The sequence below is a fragment of the Lissotriton vulgaris genome, chromosome 6 (genome assembly GCF_964263255.1).
Source record: "Lissotriton vulgaris chromosome 6, aLisVul1.2, whole genome shotgun sequence".
In the NCBI taxonomy this organism is placed as follows: Eukaryota; Metazoa; Chordata; class Amphibia; order Caudata; family Salamandridae; genus Lissotriton; species Lissotriton vulgaris.
The window spans coordinates 1,816,449,587-1,816,464,534 of record NC_141694.1 but is presented as its reverse complement, the minus strand read 5'-3'; the positions used below and the strand labels follow the sequence as shown (position 1 = coordinate 1,816,464,534).

Here is a 14,948-nt window from a genome sequence, read left to right as displayed (position 1 = left end):
AAACACAGGGACTCAAACCAAACTGTAACATCAATGGAAGTCTGAGGAAAATTTTGGGGAAAAAGCTGTAGACAGCGAAGGCAGCACATAAGGAATCGATCTGGGAAAAACTCTTATTAACGAGTAAAAAACATAAACTTATGACTTTTGAAGCGTTATTAACAATCTAAACAAAGGTGAAGCACTGCAATATGACCCCGGAATTGGGGACAGAGTTTGGGGAGATTATGTGAGGAACCTCTATTTCAACAAGCATTTACAATGCAATAGGGCTCGCATTAGTAAAGTTTGAGGGATTATTATTGTAAATGACAACGTTTTAAAAAAAAATGTAACTTGTGGAAAATTCTAACTTTGGCATTTCCAATGGTAATAGTGTTAATTAGTGGAAATGTGACACCTTCTGTTTGGACTTGAGCACACATTGCTTCCTATTAAAGATGGCAGTAAATGCACTGTTTTTTATTTAGCTATCTTTGAACAGTACACCGAAGGCTGCAAAAACTTGCACTTATGGTTGAGCGCTACGTTCGCACGTTTCCTACCTTTTCATATTTTTGAAGTGGTTTCTGTTCACTGAAAGCATATCCGGTTTGCGAGTATACAGGGCAGCTTCCTTTCCCTAGTTTTTCGAATACCTTAATTTATGTTGAAGTACAGTACTTGAACGTATTGTGATATTGTTTTGTACTTTTTTCTTTAGGCTGACCACTCTGCATGTCGTTAACCTTTGATAGATAACAGGTCATTGTAATACAGCATGTACATTGTATGACTTTGATGTACACTTGTGTGCATTGTCGTCCGGTGGTGTGGGTGATTTGCGTTAACTGGCTGGGCGTTGCGTGGGTGAGTGGTGTTGCATGGGTGTGAGTTGCACTGCGTGGGTGTGAGTTGCGAGGCATATGTTAGAGTGGCGCTACATGGGTGACTGTGGGGACTTTCTGGTGTGATAAGGGCATGTTTGTGTGTATGTGAGTTGTGCACGAGACTCACGTTAGAGGGAGCAGAGTGTGATGGGAGCTGGGGTCTGTATTGAGAGATGAAAAAAATGAGAGACCGAGTTAAGGGGGGACAGAAATAATTTTAAAAATATCATTGAATCGAAGGAAAATAACATTTAGGTTGAATAATGGTCAAGGAAAGACCACCTTTTGAAAAATTATGTAAAAATCTTATAAGAAATGGTATTAAGGAAGGAAATTTTCACGGCGTGTGAATGTGAAGGCGGGGATGTGTTTTATGGTGTGGTAAGTGTCTTTGCACGCAGTACATCAAATATACCAAAATGATGAAACTTTCCTCTTAGATTTTGATGCAGGTATGTAAACAGCAAAGACCAAGTCGGGAAATAACATTTACAACGTCTGATGTGACTGTGAAAGTTCCGTCGTTTCTTGTCCTTGAGTTCCTATTTGCAATTCACAGGGGATGTCCGGCAAGAGATAAGAATCTTTATAGCTCAACTTGAAGCACTCCAGTTTCCTGGTGTGGTTTCGTGACCGACGGCCACATCCCTCCCTTAAAAACATGATGTCCCACCCACACATTTGCAGCTGATGTTTGCATCTCACAGGGGATGCCCGCCAACAGATAAGAATCTTAATGGCTGAACTGTAAACACTGCAGTCTCCTGCTGTGGTTTTGTCAACACACTCCCCCAGGCCTCCCTTTGAAAAAAAAAAATGATGGACCACACAATTTTAGATTTATTTTGTGTTTGTTTGTTACAAATGTTCAGTGGTTAAGAGGACATAGTGAGTTGGTCTAATTTAAAAAAAAAAAGAATATCAAGAACACACTGTGTGACGGGCGTCCAGTAGCATGTGGTTACAGCAGAGCCGGGAAGCGAGGCAGGGCCTGCGGCCCTGAATAAGTGACGGCGGGGGGCAGGCAGCGGAAGACTTTGATTGTAGCTTCAATTGTGGATGTGGCAGCGAAGCCTTTGATGTGCCAAATGCTGCTGGCAGGGGGAAGGATTGTGCAAGCTTGTCCACGAGGAGCTTGTCACGTGATTCTATTTCTCATGAACTGTTGGGAATCGGGCTTTAAGAGAGCCAATCAGCTGCCTGAATAGAGCATTTGGGGAAAGAAGCAGATCAGGGACATAAGTGCTCACCCCTGTTTTCTATTTCTGCGAAATAGAAAAGGGGCGAGCCTTAAAAAGGAACCACACACTAACGACAAGAACCAAGGTACACTAAACAACATGAATCAAGGCAACCTAAAAGCAACCCACGCGAGCGAAAGAACGCCTAAAGACACGGAATGCGAAAAATATGTTTACCTACAACACACTCTGACTACCTGCTCCCATTTAAAAGAGATAATTCAAAAACTCAAAGCTGAGGGGGCTCCTGGACCAAACAGCCTCCCAACCGCTGTATTTAAGTTCAACGACAAGTTCTGGGCCGAACATCTAACAGTGCTATTTAATCATATCTATATAAATGGAAAAATGCCTGGTTCTTGGAAAGGTAACGTCATCCACCCGATTTTCAAGAAAGGAGACCGAAGAAACCTGGGGAACTACAGTTTGATTTCCTTAATAGACATTGAAGCCAAACTCTATGCCTCATGTCTCCTGTAGCAGCTGCAATATTGGGCAAAACACAACAACATTATTCCTAGTTTCCAAATCGGATTCAGACAAGGCATGGGGACGCTGACAAATCTGACCATCCTGGCACTTCCTATGGAGCATGCCCAAAAAAAAATCATCATCTAAACGGGTGCTTCGTTGACATAAAAGCAGCCTTCGACTGAGTAAGCAGGTCTAGACTATGGGGAAAGTTAAAAGAACGGGGGCTGCCCCAAAGCCTATTAAATGCAATAACTGGTTTGTACAGAGACACATGGGCAATGGTAAAAGAAGGACAAGGGTCCAGCTTAACAGCTAAAATTGAAACCCAGGACGGCCTAAAACAAAGCTGTGTCTTAGCCCCCAGCCTATTTAACCTATACTTAGCAGATATTGGTAGCAATTTAGCAAAAACCGAGAGCCACGCCTCGAAACTTGGCATCGTTTCAGTCCCAATTCTGCAGTACGCAGACAATATAGTATTACTAAGTAAAACACCCAAAGGCCTGCAACGCCTAATAAACATGTTATTATCTTACTTAGCTCAAGAAAACTTGGGACTGAACAAAGAAAAAACAAAAGTGCTCCGGTTAGTGGAGGGAAAGAGACTGAAGTTCGAATGGTCAACCTACGACTCAGTCCTAGAAGAACAGGACTCTTACAAGTATTTGGGGGTAACTCTTGGGCAGGGCCACTCAAAAAAGGAGCATACTCTGGCATTAAAAGCGAAAGCGCAAACACCAATCTACGCTTACAGGCAACAACAACTAAAAATGGCTGGCCCAAACTACACCCTCCTCCTAACAGTAATGGCTGCCCAAATGTTACCAACTCTGTCATATAGGTTAACCACATGGCTTGGAAGAGAGGCAAAATCTTTAAATGACCTACAAAACAAAATCTACAAAGCAGTGTTTATTCTGCCACAGTTAGCGTCTCCGGCACAAGTCTGTCTTGAATTTGGCTTGCAAAACCAAAAATTCCGGTCAATGTCCAACTTCGCCAAACTATGTCATAAAATTTGCTCTGCCCCAAGTGAGTCAATGGATAACATCTGCTGGAAGGAAATAAAACATCAGGAAAACCAGCCGAGCACCAACTCATTGGGAAGCTACCTTAGCACCTGTCTGTCCAAACTGGAACTTTTAGAAGAATGGAAAAAAAACAGACCAGGCACACTTTTGTAACGTAGCCAACGGTGCAGCAAATAGTAAATCAATGCTAGAGGACAAAAACGAAACAGCGCCACTCGTGGACAGTAATCTCCCCTTACACTCACCAAAACCACAGGGATACTTAGCTACTCACTTCAGTCAACACTTAAAAAAACTTTTTGTTGCCTTCCGAATGGGTCAGCATTATTCAAAGGACTTAAGACCATCTTGGAAACACTAAAAAGAAAGCCCCCATTGCAGACTGTGTGGATTTCAGAAGGAAATCCTAATGCACTTGATATGTGCATGCCCGGTACTTACGGCCCTAAGAAGACGGTACCTACGGGACATCTTCATCACTCTAAACATCCGTACATGCCGGCAAGCTGTAATAAGCTGGCTGGGAGATACCTCCTCTATTTTGGCCTGTCGTGGACTTAAATTTATGTCTGAGGCAACAAAATGGCTACAAGAAAACTAACTGACAAAAGGTACCCAACGTCGAGCATAAAGACGTGAATGAGGCCTGAAGTCCACCGTGGCACAAACAAATCTATCATAACCTCGCCAATGAACTTGATCTTAACAATTTACTGTATAGGATGAATTAACGGCTTTTCTTTTTTTATCAGAGGTAGTATGTTTTTATAGCACAAAATCTGTAATTTTAACCTGTTTGAAGATCGTAACGATTTTTATTAATCACGCAATAAAAAATGAACTGTGAACTGTGAGTTATGATGTAATGTGCCACTGACTTGTGCTGCCTCAGATGTACCTGCTCTGTTTTGGCCACTGGCCCTATTCGAGTTGTGATGCAATGTGCCCCTCACTTGTGCTGCCTCAGATGTACCTGCTCTGTTTTGGCCACTGGCCCTGTTTGAGTTATGATGCAATGAGCCCCTCACTTGTGCTGCCTCAGATGTAACTGCTCTTTTCTGGCCACTGGCTCCGTGGTAACTTTGCTGCTTCTTGCCCCTTGGTTGTGCAGCTTCTCATGGACATACTCTGCACTCTCTCATTGCCCTGCCTGGAACTGTGCTGCTTCTTGCCCCTTGGTTGTGCAGCTTCTTATGGACATGCTCTGCACTCTCGTATTGCCCTGCCTGGAACTGTGCTGCTTCTTGCCCCTTGGTTGTGCAGCTTCTCATGGACATGCTCTGCACTCTCTCATTGCTCTGCCTGGAACTGTGCTGCTTATTGCCCCTTGGTTGTGCAGCTTATCATGGACATGCTCTGCACTCTCTCATTGCCTGCCTGGAACTGTGCTGCTTCTTGTCCCTTGGTTGTGCAGCTTCTCATGGACATGCTCTGCACTCTCTCATTTCCCTGCCTGGAACTGTGCTGCTTCTTGCCCCTTGGTTGTGCAGCTTATCATGGACATGCTCTGCACTCTCTCATTTCCCTGCCTGGAACTGTGCTGCTTCTTGCCCTTTGGTTGTGCAGCTTCTCATGGACATGCTCTGCACTCTCTCATTGCTCTGCCTGGAACTGTGCTGCTTCTTGTCCCTTGGTTGTGCAGCTTATCATGGACATGCTCTGCACTCTCTCATTTCCCTGCCTGGAACTGTGCTGCTTCTTGTCCCTTGGTTGTGCAGCTTCTCATGGACATGCTCTGCACTCTCTCATTTCCCTGCCTGGAACTGTGCTGCTTCTTGCCCCTTGGTTGTGCAGCTTCTCGTGGACATGCTCTGCACTCTCTCATTGCCCTGCCTGGAACTGTGCTGCTTCTTGCCCCTTGGTTGTGCAGCTTCATATGGACATGCTCTGCAATGTGTACTGGCCACTGGGCTGGCTCCTGGGTACATCAGAGTGCTATCTTTGTGATGTTTAATAAAGTGAGTTACTCATGTTGTGTACTTTGTCTGTGTCCGTGCTTGTTGTGTACTTGCATTCTGGATTTATTGTTATTTACAACATGCCCTGTCTACCACAGATTAGGTTACATAGGTGACGCACCTGACAACAAGTGAGGTGAGTTTTGATCATGTCCCCTGCACCGATCAATATACATATATTTCTGGGCTAGCCCAGCAGGAGTAAGGGAGTGACACCTCTGCCATTGATGGGAGGATGGCAATAAACGCCCATTTACTTACAGAGAGGCCTCTCAGGCACCCACTGGCCGCTGGCAGTCATTTACAAATGCAGCGAGAGCCCAAATCGGTCCACCACGGCTGCCCAAAAAAGCAGCCCTTAGCTGGGACTGGACACAGGCCCCTCGGGCATTGCCCTAGTGCCCTCGTTGCCAATCTGACGCTGCTGGTGTGAGCAGGTAACAGTGTTCATGAATGCTGTGGCGTGGTATGTGTGTATATTGCATGCTTGCGTACCTGCGGCGGCATCCACGGCGGTGCATGACTTGCTGGTAGTGAAGTACAAACAGGGCCGGGAAGGCGTGTAGGGCTGGGTCCATGGCAGTCGGGTCTGTGCGGTGGGTCTCGTGGCACTGCTTTCCCTCTCCGTTGTGATGCATCTGCCGTCTATGAGATGGAGGAGTTTCCGCTGCGGTGTTCTGGTTTGTTTACGACTACGCAATATTGAGGACTGACGGTCGGGACGTCATTCCGCACGGCGGTGAGCCTGGATTGGCTCCGTCCGCCGTGGTGTCTGGTGTGTTCCCGCGTCGGTTCAAGTTTTTCCGCGGCAGACAGTAAATGTGCCCAGTTCCCCTTCCTAATATGGCAGACGGAAGGCCCGCTGCTGGCGGACGCTGAGGTGCATTTTCCGCCACATCCAGCACAGCGGTCATGCATCCGTCCGCCATTGTAATGGACCCCACAGTGTTTTTTTATTACTGTGAACGGATCACTTGGGAAGAAACAACTAAAAATCTGGTACATTCATGCTAGTCTGTCGCAACGGCACGCATGCCATTACAAAGGTCATGCCTTTACCACACATGTTAATTGAGCACCTACAGGCCCTTACCAAGCATGCCTTTATGACGATATTAACGTGGTAAAGGCGTGCGTAGTAAAGGCATGTATGTTGTAAAAATTATCGTCCAAAATGCAAGCGTGATGATGACGCACGTGTTGTACGGCAGCAATGTAAAGGTGCGCGTGCTAATAGTATGTGTGGTTACGTCCTACAACCTACTGACATAGACTTTTACTAGGAAAGGGTTAGGAAAAATATGTGAGTCAATTTATTCTGTTTTAGGGGCACTTCACCAAATCAAGAGGGACAGGCAGGGACGTTTTGTAACTTTAGCAATTAGGAGGTGGGAATGTAAATATTTGATGACTTAAATATGGGTACAATTAAAACAAAAGGAATTCAATTTTTATGCTTTTTTGTATATATTTTTTAATTTGGGCGGTTTGTCTGTATTTAATTGTTTATTTTTCTTTTTTTATAAATGTGTCATATATTGTAAATGGTTTTAAGTAACTGGAACGATAAAATATGATCTGATTTGATCAATAGATTTAAAGGGGCCAGATTCAGTTAGGTTTACTCTTAGAGCAAGTAAACGTGTCACAGCATCAATTAGTAGGTGAATAATACTTATAAGTATGTTTGGACAGAAATCAAACTGTCAAAATATGGCCCAGTTCCATGAATTGCATCGGATGTAGACGTACACCAGTCATAAGTGCAAAAGATATACTCCGTGAGTGGAGCGTCATGAAGTAGTCTACTTCATATCTAGTGAGACAGTCTAGATCTCAATTAATTAATACAATAAAATAAATAATAAATTGAACTCTTGAAAAGTAGGGTACAGCTCATAAACCAGACCAGATGGCCTGAAATGTGCCTAATATATGAGATCTGCTTTTTCACATAATATTCATTTAAATTATGTATCTGGGACAATAAATTCTTTATTTCAAGTTAGAGACTGCATGAATTACTCTCATCGAAAGTAGATTTGAAGCTGCAAACTTTGGAATACAAATATCACGACACAGATCTAGCTAACAAGCATTTGTTATGTGTGAATGGCAACTAAAAGTGAACAAACTTTTAACTTTACATTTCGTTGTTATTTCCATTGTTTGTCAATGAATCCCCGATGAGAATTTCTGCTCCATTCAGCCTTTCCGATCCCGAGTTTCTGGCGGTGATAGAAATGGTTTCCACTTCATATTTCCTGAATAAATCCAACCTCCACCAGGGACCAGAGTCATTATTTGTATGGGAGCAGGATCCATGGAAAAAATCGGAATCCTGATTTCCATCTATTGCATTGATTGGAAGCCCCAGATAACTTTGGGAAGACCATGTTCCACCAAGAAGACTTGACTGGGTGGCTCGACCACCCAGGGCCACATTTTCACCTGAAAGTAGACAAGCACATTTAGTTAGAAGAGGCCTGAAGGGGCTACGTCACTTGTATAATACCCAGCACTAAAATATGTGTATCTAATAGCATAGTTATTCATTAATTCCTTTACCAGGTACACAAGGGTGTTTAGAAATCAGTGCCCCTACGCTAGAGGTGTTTACATCATAAATACTGCAAACAATGAAAGGCATGCAAGACATGCATAATTGACCAACGTGTCCATTCACAAGGAAATATTTACTTGAAAGACTCGAAACACTTTAAAAGCTTTTCACACAACACTTGCCACCGATACCTGCACCAGCTCCAGTGGTCTCAAGTAACAGTGCATTGAACCCCATACAACCTGGCCATGCTGTGGGACTGCTTCATTTTGCCGACACATTCGAACTCCCAGGATAATCAAAATTACCCTGAACTCCCACAACCTCCATACAATGGATTCAAGTGTACATATTTTAGTTCAGGAGTAATTATCTCCTAGCTATTGTTAGAAATATTATGCATTCATATTTTACCATGAACAGCATACAGAATGTGGTTTTACACTCAATTACATATGTACGCAAAAATAATGTAATATTGTCTTTAAAACGAATTTCCCATGACATATAGAAGATTGTTTTCCCGACCTTTGTTAAATGTGCCTCAATTTGGGCCTAGTGGTCATACTGTACAAATTGGATGCCTTTTCCCTGCACATTTCACTATCTGTTATTTCTGCAGTACATAGTCAAGCAGAATCATGTTTGTTTATTTCCATGGGTATTTTTCTCCCTGGTCTCGATGAGCCCTCCCGGGCCTAGTCTCCAAACTGTAACTTTACGTCAAAGTTGTTCCATTAGCTCACTGTATACTATTCATTCATAATAACCTGCTGTTCACGGATCCAGTTTGTCCCACCATCTCCGATGTCATTAATATAAGGTTTTCAGAATAAATATTCATGTTGCGCAATAGTGGTTAGGTTCTATGACAATATGACACTTAGTAAAGATGTGCTCTGATTTGCAGAGAAAGCAACACATTTGATCATACCATGATGATTCAGCAGTTTTAATAATTTCCAATTTGAAGATAATATATAAAAACCCTTGGTTTTGGGGGTTGGGAGAGTTTTTATTAATGCTACCAGGGATGCTGTCTGTTTCTCTTTTGATTTTGCTGCCCACTTGGAACTTAGAATATTGTTGATTGCACACTTCTCTGTAATGCCATATTTTCTGAGAGCCTTCATGGCGATTATTCTGTATTTTAGAATTTGTGTAATAAATCATTTCAACTATTCAGCTGATCTAGAACTAAAAGATTTTGAACAGGCTGTTATCATATATTGACTGTAAATCAGATATTTGTGCTGTGTTGGGATGAGCCTTACCTCTTGTGTTAGAGAAGTTTTAGTTAATTATGTGTTGGTTTGATTATCGAATTCACAGATATCCAAAATCTCACAATACTATTGTTGAACTTATCAACAAAAAGATATTGTGACTTTCAAGGCACCACATACATACGGATATGGCCTTTTTATGAATAAACTAGTTTTCCTTTTCAGGTGTTTGTGTGCCTAATTTAGGTTGGGGACACTTGCCCTTTGGTGCACAAGAGTGAATACACTAGCCATGGACAGGAGTCTGCTTTAGTGAGAATTGAATGTGACAAGTGCCACAGATGTACTGGTTTTATTTGTATTGTTTGCAAGACTTGTTGTATTTTAACTTATTGATTTTTTCTTATTTACATTTTTATTTCCTTTATTTGTGTTCAATGATTTCTCAATCTTCCTTGAGCGACCACAACGTGACCAGTATAATTGTATCATTACAACCTCCGGTCACGGATTCTTGGTCTTTAAGTAATAGAGGAGTTTCTTTTCATTGTAAGTCCTGAAGATGTTTCTGGATCCCTACCATTATAAAGGATGTGCAAAACATTCTTGCACAAACCTTACTTGAATTAAAAGAATGGCATGGTATGGAATTCTTACATTTTGAAAACTTTATGAAGAAGCTTATTGCGACTGCAAAGAAGCCAAGATATCCTAGGAAAGTGCATTTTGTTCCTAGTTTATTATTACCCTTAAATAAAGAAATAAATAAACTTGTGAGGCAACAGTTTCTTTTTAGGTCCAGGGAAAAAGGTAATAAGTTAGCCTTACTAAAAAGAAGGAGGACTAGACTGAGAGCAAAATGAAAAAATGAAAAAGAAGACTCACTCTGGATTAGTTTAAGGGAGGCTTCTGTCTATGGTAAATCTAGAGAATTCTGGTCCATAATCGGTAAGGGGTGTGGTGCAAGAACTTCCCCTATTCCCATCTCTATTCCTGAAGATGTCTGGATTTCATTTATATTGAATCTGTATGTGTCTAATGGCGTAGAGGGTGAAGATTGTGACCCTGTTTTGGACAGTGGGTATACTATGGAGCTTCCATCTGAGAAATCCATTGCTTCGGTGATCAAGAGTATGCGCTCCTCCGGAGCAATGGGTCCGGACGAGTTGCCCATTTCAGTACTGAAGCAAGATGTCACCTCATGGAGTAGGATTCTCCTTCCTTTGTTTAAAGCCTGCTTCTTAATGAGATCAGTTCCTACATCTTGGAGGGGAGGTATACTAATACCCATATTTAAGAAGGGAGAGCGGGATAAACCCATGAACTACCGTTTAATAGCTTTACTGGATTCTATTGGGAAAGGTTTTGCTAAGTGTCTTTTAATATTAATCACTGATTGGGTGGAGGCAAATGGAATTCTACCTTTGGAACAAACTGGGTTCTGTAAAGAGCATGGTACACTTGATAATTTAACAGCTCTTCAAGTGATTGCGGACAAATACGTGCGAGTGCGAGGAGGTGGAGTATATGCGGCATTCATAGACTTCTCCACAGTGTTTGACAAGGTGGACCGTCCGACGCTGTGGAGAAAGCTTGCTGTATTGGGTATGCCACCCCAGCTACTCGAACTTGTAAAATCCCTTCACTCAAAAACATGGTGTAAGGTGCTACAAGGCGGAGAAAGGGGCCTTTCACAGACTATCCCATCCCCGAATGGATTAAAACAGGCGTGTATATTGGCCCCCATGTTGTTTTCATTATATACTGCGGACCTACCTGCTTCCATTGCTGCATGTGGTGGGTTAGCCCCGATAGTTGGAGGTTCATCCATTTCGGTTTTAATGTATGCGGATGATATCCTCATTTTAGACTTAACCCCGAAGGGCTTGTCTAACCGCCTGCAAGCATTACATTTATTTGCGGAAGCACATTTTATGAAGATCAATGTTTCTAAAAGCAAAATCATGTGCATTTCTGGAAGAAAAAAATGTAGGTCTGAAAACTTCGGATGGGCTATAGGAGGACAGACACTAGAGGTGGCTAAAACTTACACCTTCTTAGGTAAAATAATCTCAGCAAACCTAAGTGAGAAACCCCATATTGAACATAATTCGCGTAAAGCATCGGCTCATGGTATGGGGTTATGTTCCTTGTATTCTGCTACAGGAAAAAGACACTTTGCACGATTTTTGGAAGTATATAGAGCAAAAATCCCTGCAACTCTACTGTATGGAATAGAATTGGTGGAGTTAAGGCATTGGGGTTTCTTGCAGTTAATGGAAGGAAAGGTACTAAGGAGAATTTCTTCCCTTAATACAGCTTGCTCTGTGTCTTCATGCAGGCTTGAATTTGGCCTTCGGAGCCGTTGGGTACAGGGGTTGATTGCCCTGGTATGGTGGGTGGCCTGTTTGGCTAGAGGTAAATCGGGCTCCTTACTGGGATATATTAAAAACGAACTACTGGGCAATTTAAACGAGTTTTCACAATTAGTAAAAAACTTTAGAAAAGCGGTAACAATGTTAGAGTTGGATGCAAGTACTTTGTTCTTGCTTTCTCCTTCTCAACTAAAGTCTTAGCTGAAATACGCATCTTGGGAACTCTGTTTTAAATTGGATATGACTACTTTACACGAAAAGAAGGGTAGTGATTTACTTTTAAGCACTTACTCACTAAAGCAGGCCCAGCAGTACGTTTCTTGGAATATCCCTCATAGAGTCCGTAGGCTATGGTACCTTTTAAGACATGATTTGCTTCCTCTAAATTCACTCTTAGCAAAGTGGTACAGATCATCTCCAGTATGTAACCTCTGTAATAAGGCAGTGCAGGACTGAAATCATGTTTTGTTTATTTGTCCTGCATTACGTCCATTGCACTCTAAATGGTTAAAATCTATTTGTCTACAATTAGGAATCCTCAATGTAAATACTTTTCTCCATGCACTTTATTGTCCACCTAATGAAATGTTCTGCTTCAAAATGTTTAACTTTTTTAAGGGATTTTTAGATATTTATTAATGATACCTAGAGATGTTGTTGGATAATTGTTCGGCCAGTGTTTAAGATGTGACTTTTTATTCGGCTTTTTGTGACTTTTATTGTAAATAGTGGTGTATAACTATGTCATTGTTTTATGTGGCCCTCTTTTGAGAGCCAAAAACATAATAAACTTAAACTTGAAAACTTGAAACTTGCGTTCATTGACATGGCATGTGAAATTGTTTTCTAATTCATGGTTAGTTAGCTGAGTATTGGTGAGATGTCACCACAGAAATATGCTGTTGTTGTTTTGTTGCTGTCAGAGTCGTGCTGCGATTGGCTGAACTTTGGCAAAGCCACGTTGCGATTGGCTGTTGTATCCTACCTTGTCTCATTTTATTTCTGAATTATTATGACTGAGAATAAGGGATGCTATGTTGAAAAAGCCTTATCGCCTAGCGAGGGAGAGATATTCCTGCTGAGGGTCCGCCTGCTTAGGAAATGATGATGAGTATTTTTATATGTTGACCAGGATTTGTGACTGGCATGAAAATGACTTAGAGTTTCCTTTAGAAGGTACCTTTTACATTATAAATTTTCTTGAGGAACCCAGGAATGATAGAAAGTCGTTACCTAGACCTACACAGTTTGAAGCATTAAATAAATGAAAGACAATGGCTAAAGAGAAGGAAAGAAAAAAAAATGAAGAAGCAGGCTAAGAGTTTATTTAGATATTAGCTGGAAGGTTAGTGGTATTATCATGAGAGATGCTGAATAGAGGATATGATATAGGGAGTGAGAGGTTTTCCAACAATAGTCAAAGAGACAGCAGACAAAAAGAAAACCAATGATGGAGAAATTTAAAAGCATAACCAAAAAACGAGATGCAGATGAGAAGGATAACTTTTTAAATGATCTTTTGAATTTTTGACCTCCTTCATACACAGATGGGATCGCAAGACAGGAGAATAGTTCTGTTGTACTTGATATGGGTGCAACTGAAGAGGGTATGAGTGTACAAGCACATTGCCAATACTTGCAGTTTCATGTGATTGACAGCACTTGCAGTTTCATGTGAATCAGTGAGTGCCTCACCAGAAAATACATTGGCATTTTTATTGAGTACTATCAGAGAATCTTCTGTTTTCTTTTCAGTTTCAAGTGAGATATTAATATTGGATTTTTTTTTAGAGAACGATTTTGGAAAATTACTGCAGGGATCAACTGACACAAATATTTTGATGACAATGAAATAAATTATGGATGAAAAGTGGTACTTAAACAAAGACCAGCAAGGTGCATGAAACAAGCATATGATAGGCTTGAGTAACAAGCAAATGAGGGGAAGTTTGGTATCAGTAAAATTAGAAATGTACAGAGACATTGCAAAATGGATTTGACCGATGATGACATAGAGCAACTGGGCTTAATAATTTAACAAGCCCACATTAAGGATCTGGTTGATATTGGACTGGAGGGAAGGTGGAAGAAGAAGATCATTACTAAAAAGAAAACTTCAGAGGCAGGAAAGACATTTTAGGGGTCAGTTAGTGAATCCAAGGTAGTGTTAGTTTAGAAATTTCCACTGAGGGAAGTACATGGAGAGAATTATGTACATGTGCCTTGGACAAGAAGTATTATTTATACTTTTACAACACATTTTCCAGAATTGCAAGAAGAACCAGAGAAACAGTGCGAGGAAGTTCCTAGATTAACAAAACACTGGAAAATGTTTCAGACTGATTTGGATGCAGTGTTTAAGATTGTTGTTCCTAGTGATGTATGGACTGAATGTAAGGTTGCTATTGTTTAACCAACTGAAAAAACAGTTAGGTATATGGCTGATAATGCTCCATCTGAGTTGATTTCTGACAAGTACAGTGCAGTGATAGAGCATTTGAAAAAGAAAGTGCCAAAGAACAAAATGAATCAGGGAATGATTTTGAGAACAGTGTGTGCTTAATATGAGAGGCTAGTTGTTTCGTGTCTGCCTTTGTTATGGGGTTAGGTTCTGAGCTTAGTTTGCATATTCAGCAGAGTGTAATGTGCAAGAAGACTAAGGGTATTGGACTAAGGGTAATGGTGAGATCCTGAAGTATGCTAAGGATAGCAGTGATTGGTTTGATTAGAAGTAGAAAAAGATCATGAAGAAGCTGATGGCTGCCCAGACAAATCAGTTTAACAGAATTTTCAGTAATCAGATGATAAGTTCTGATATGGGTTTTACATTGTTTACCAATTTGGTAATGACAGGAGTGTATCTGATGCAAGGAGTGAGAATCGAAAATGAAATATTGCCTGTGCAAAGTCGCGGAAGGGGAGTAATGAATAATTTAGGAGTGAATTTTAATATTGCTTTGCTGAACAACAGCACTGCTTTTTATTTCTGCAGTAGAATTGACCACTGGAAGTGGGAAGGTAGACAGAATCCAGTTTAAATCTGGTGGAGTCTCAGCCGGTAGCAGCAGGCCAACCAGCTTCTGTGCAGAATATGCAAAATGACGGGATGTTCCATACGAATATGCCCATAGCTCCAGTGGTGCAGCAAAACATGAGAAACAAAATTCCATATAGTCCAGGGTTCTAGCAATATCAATTGATTCTGAATAAG

The 14,948-nt window shown here is 41.3% G+C and overlaps 1 pseudogene; it reads right to left on the bottom strand.

Annotated features, from left to right (window-relative positions):
- LOC147709553 (fucolectin pseudogene) overlaps window positions 1-13,750 on the bottom strand; it is an 82,536-nt pseudogene extending 68,786 nt beyond the window's left edge.
- Between the last annotated feature and the right edge of the window lie 1,198 nt (window positions 13,751-14,948).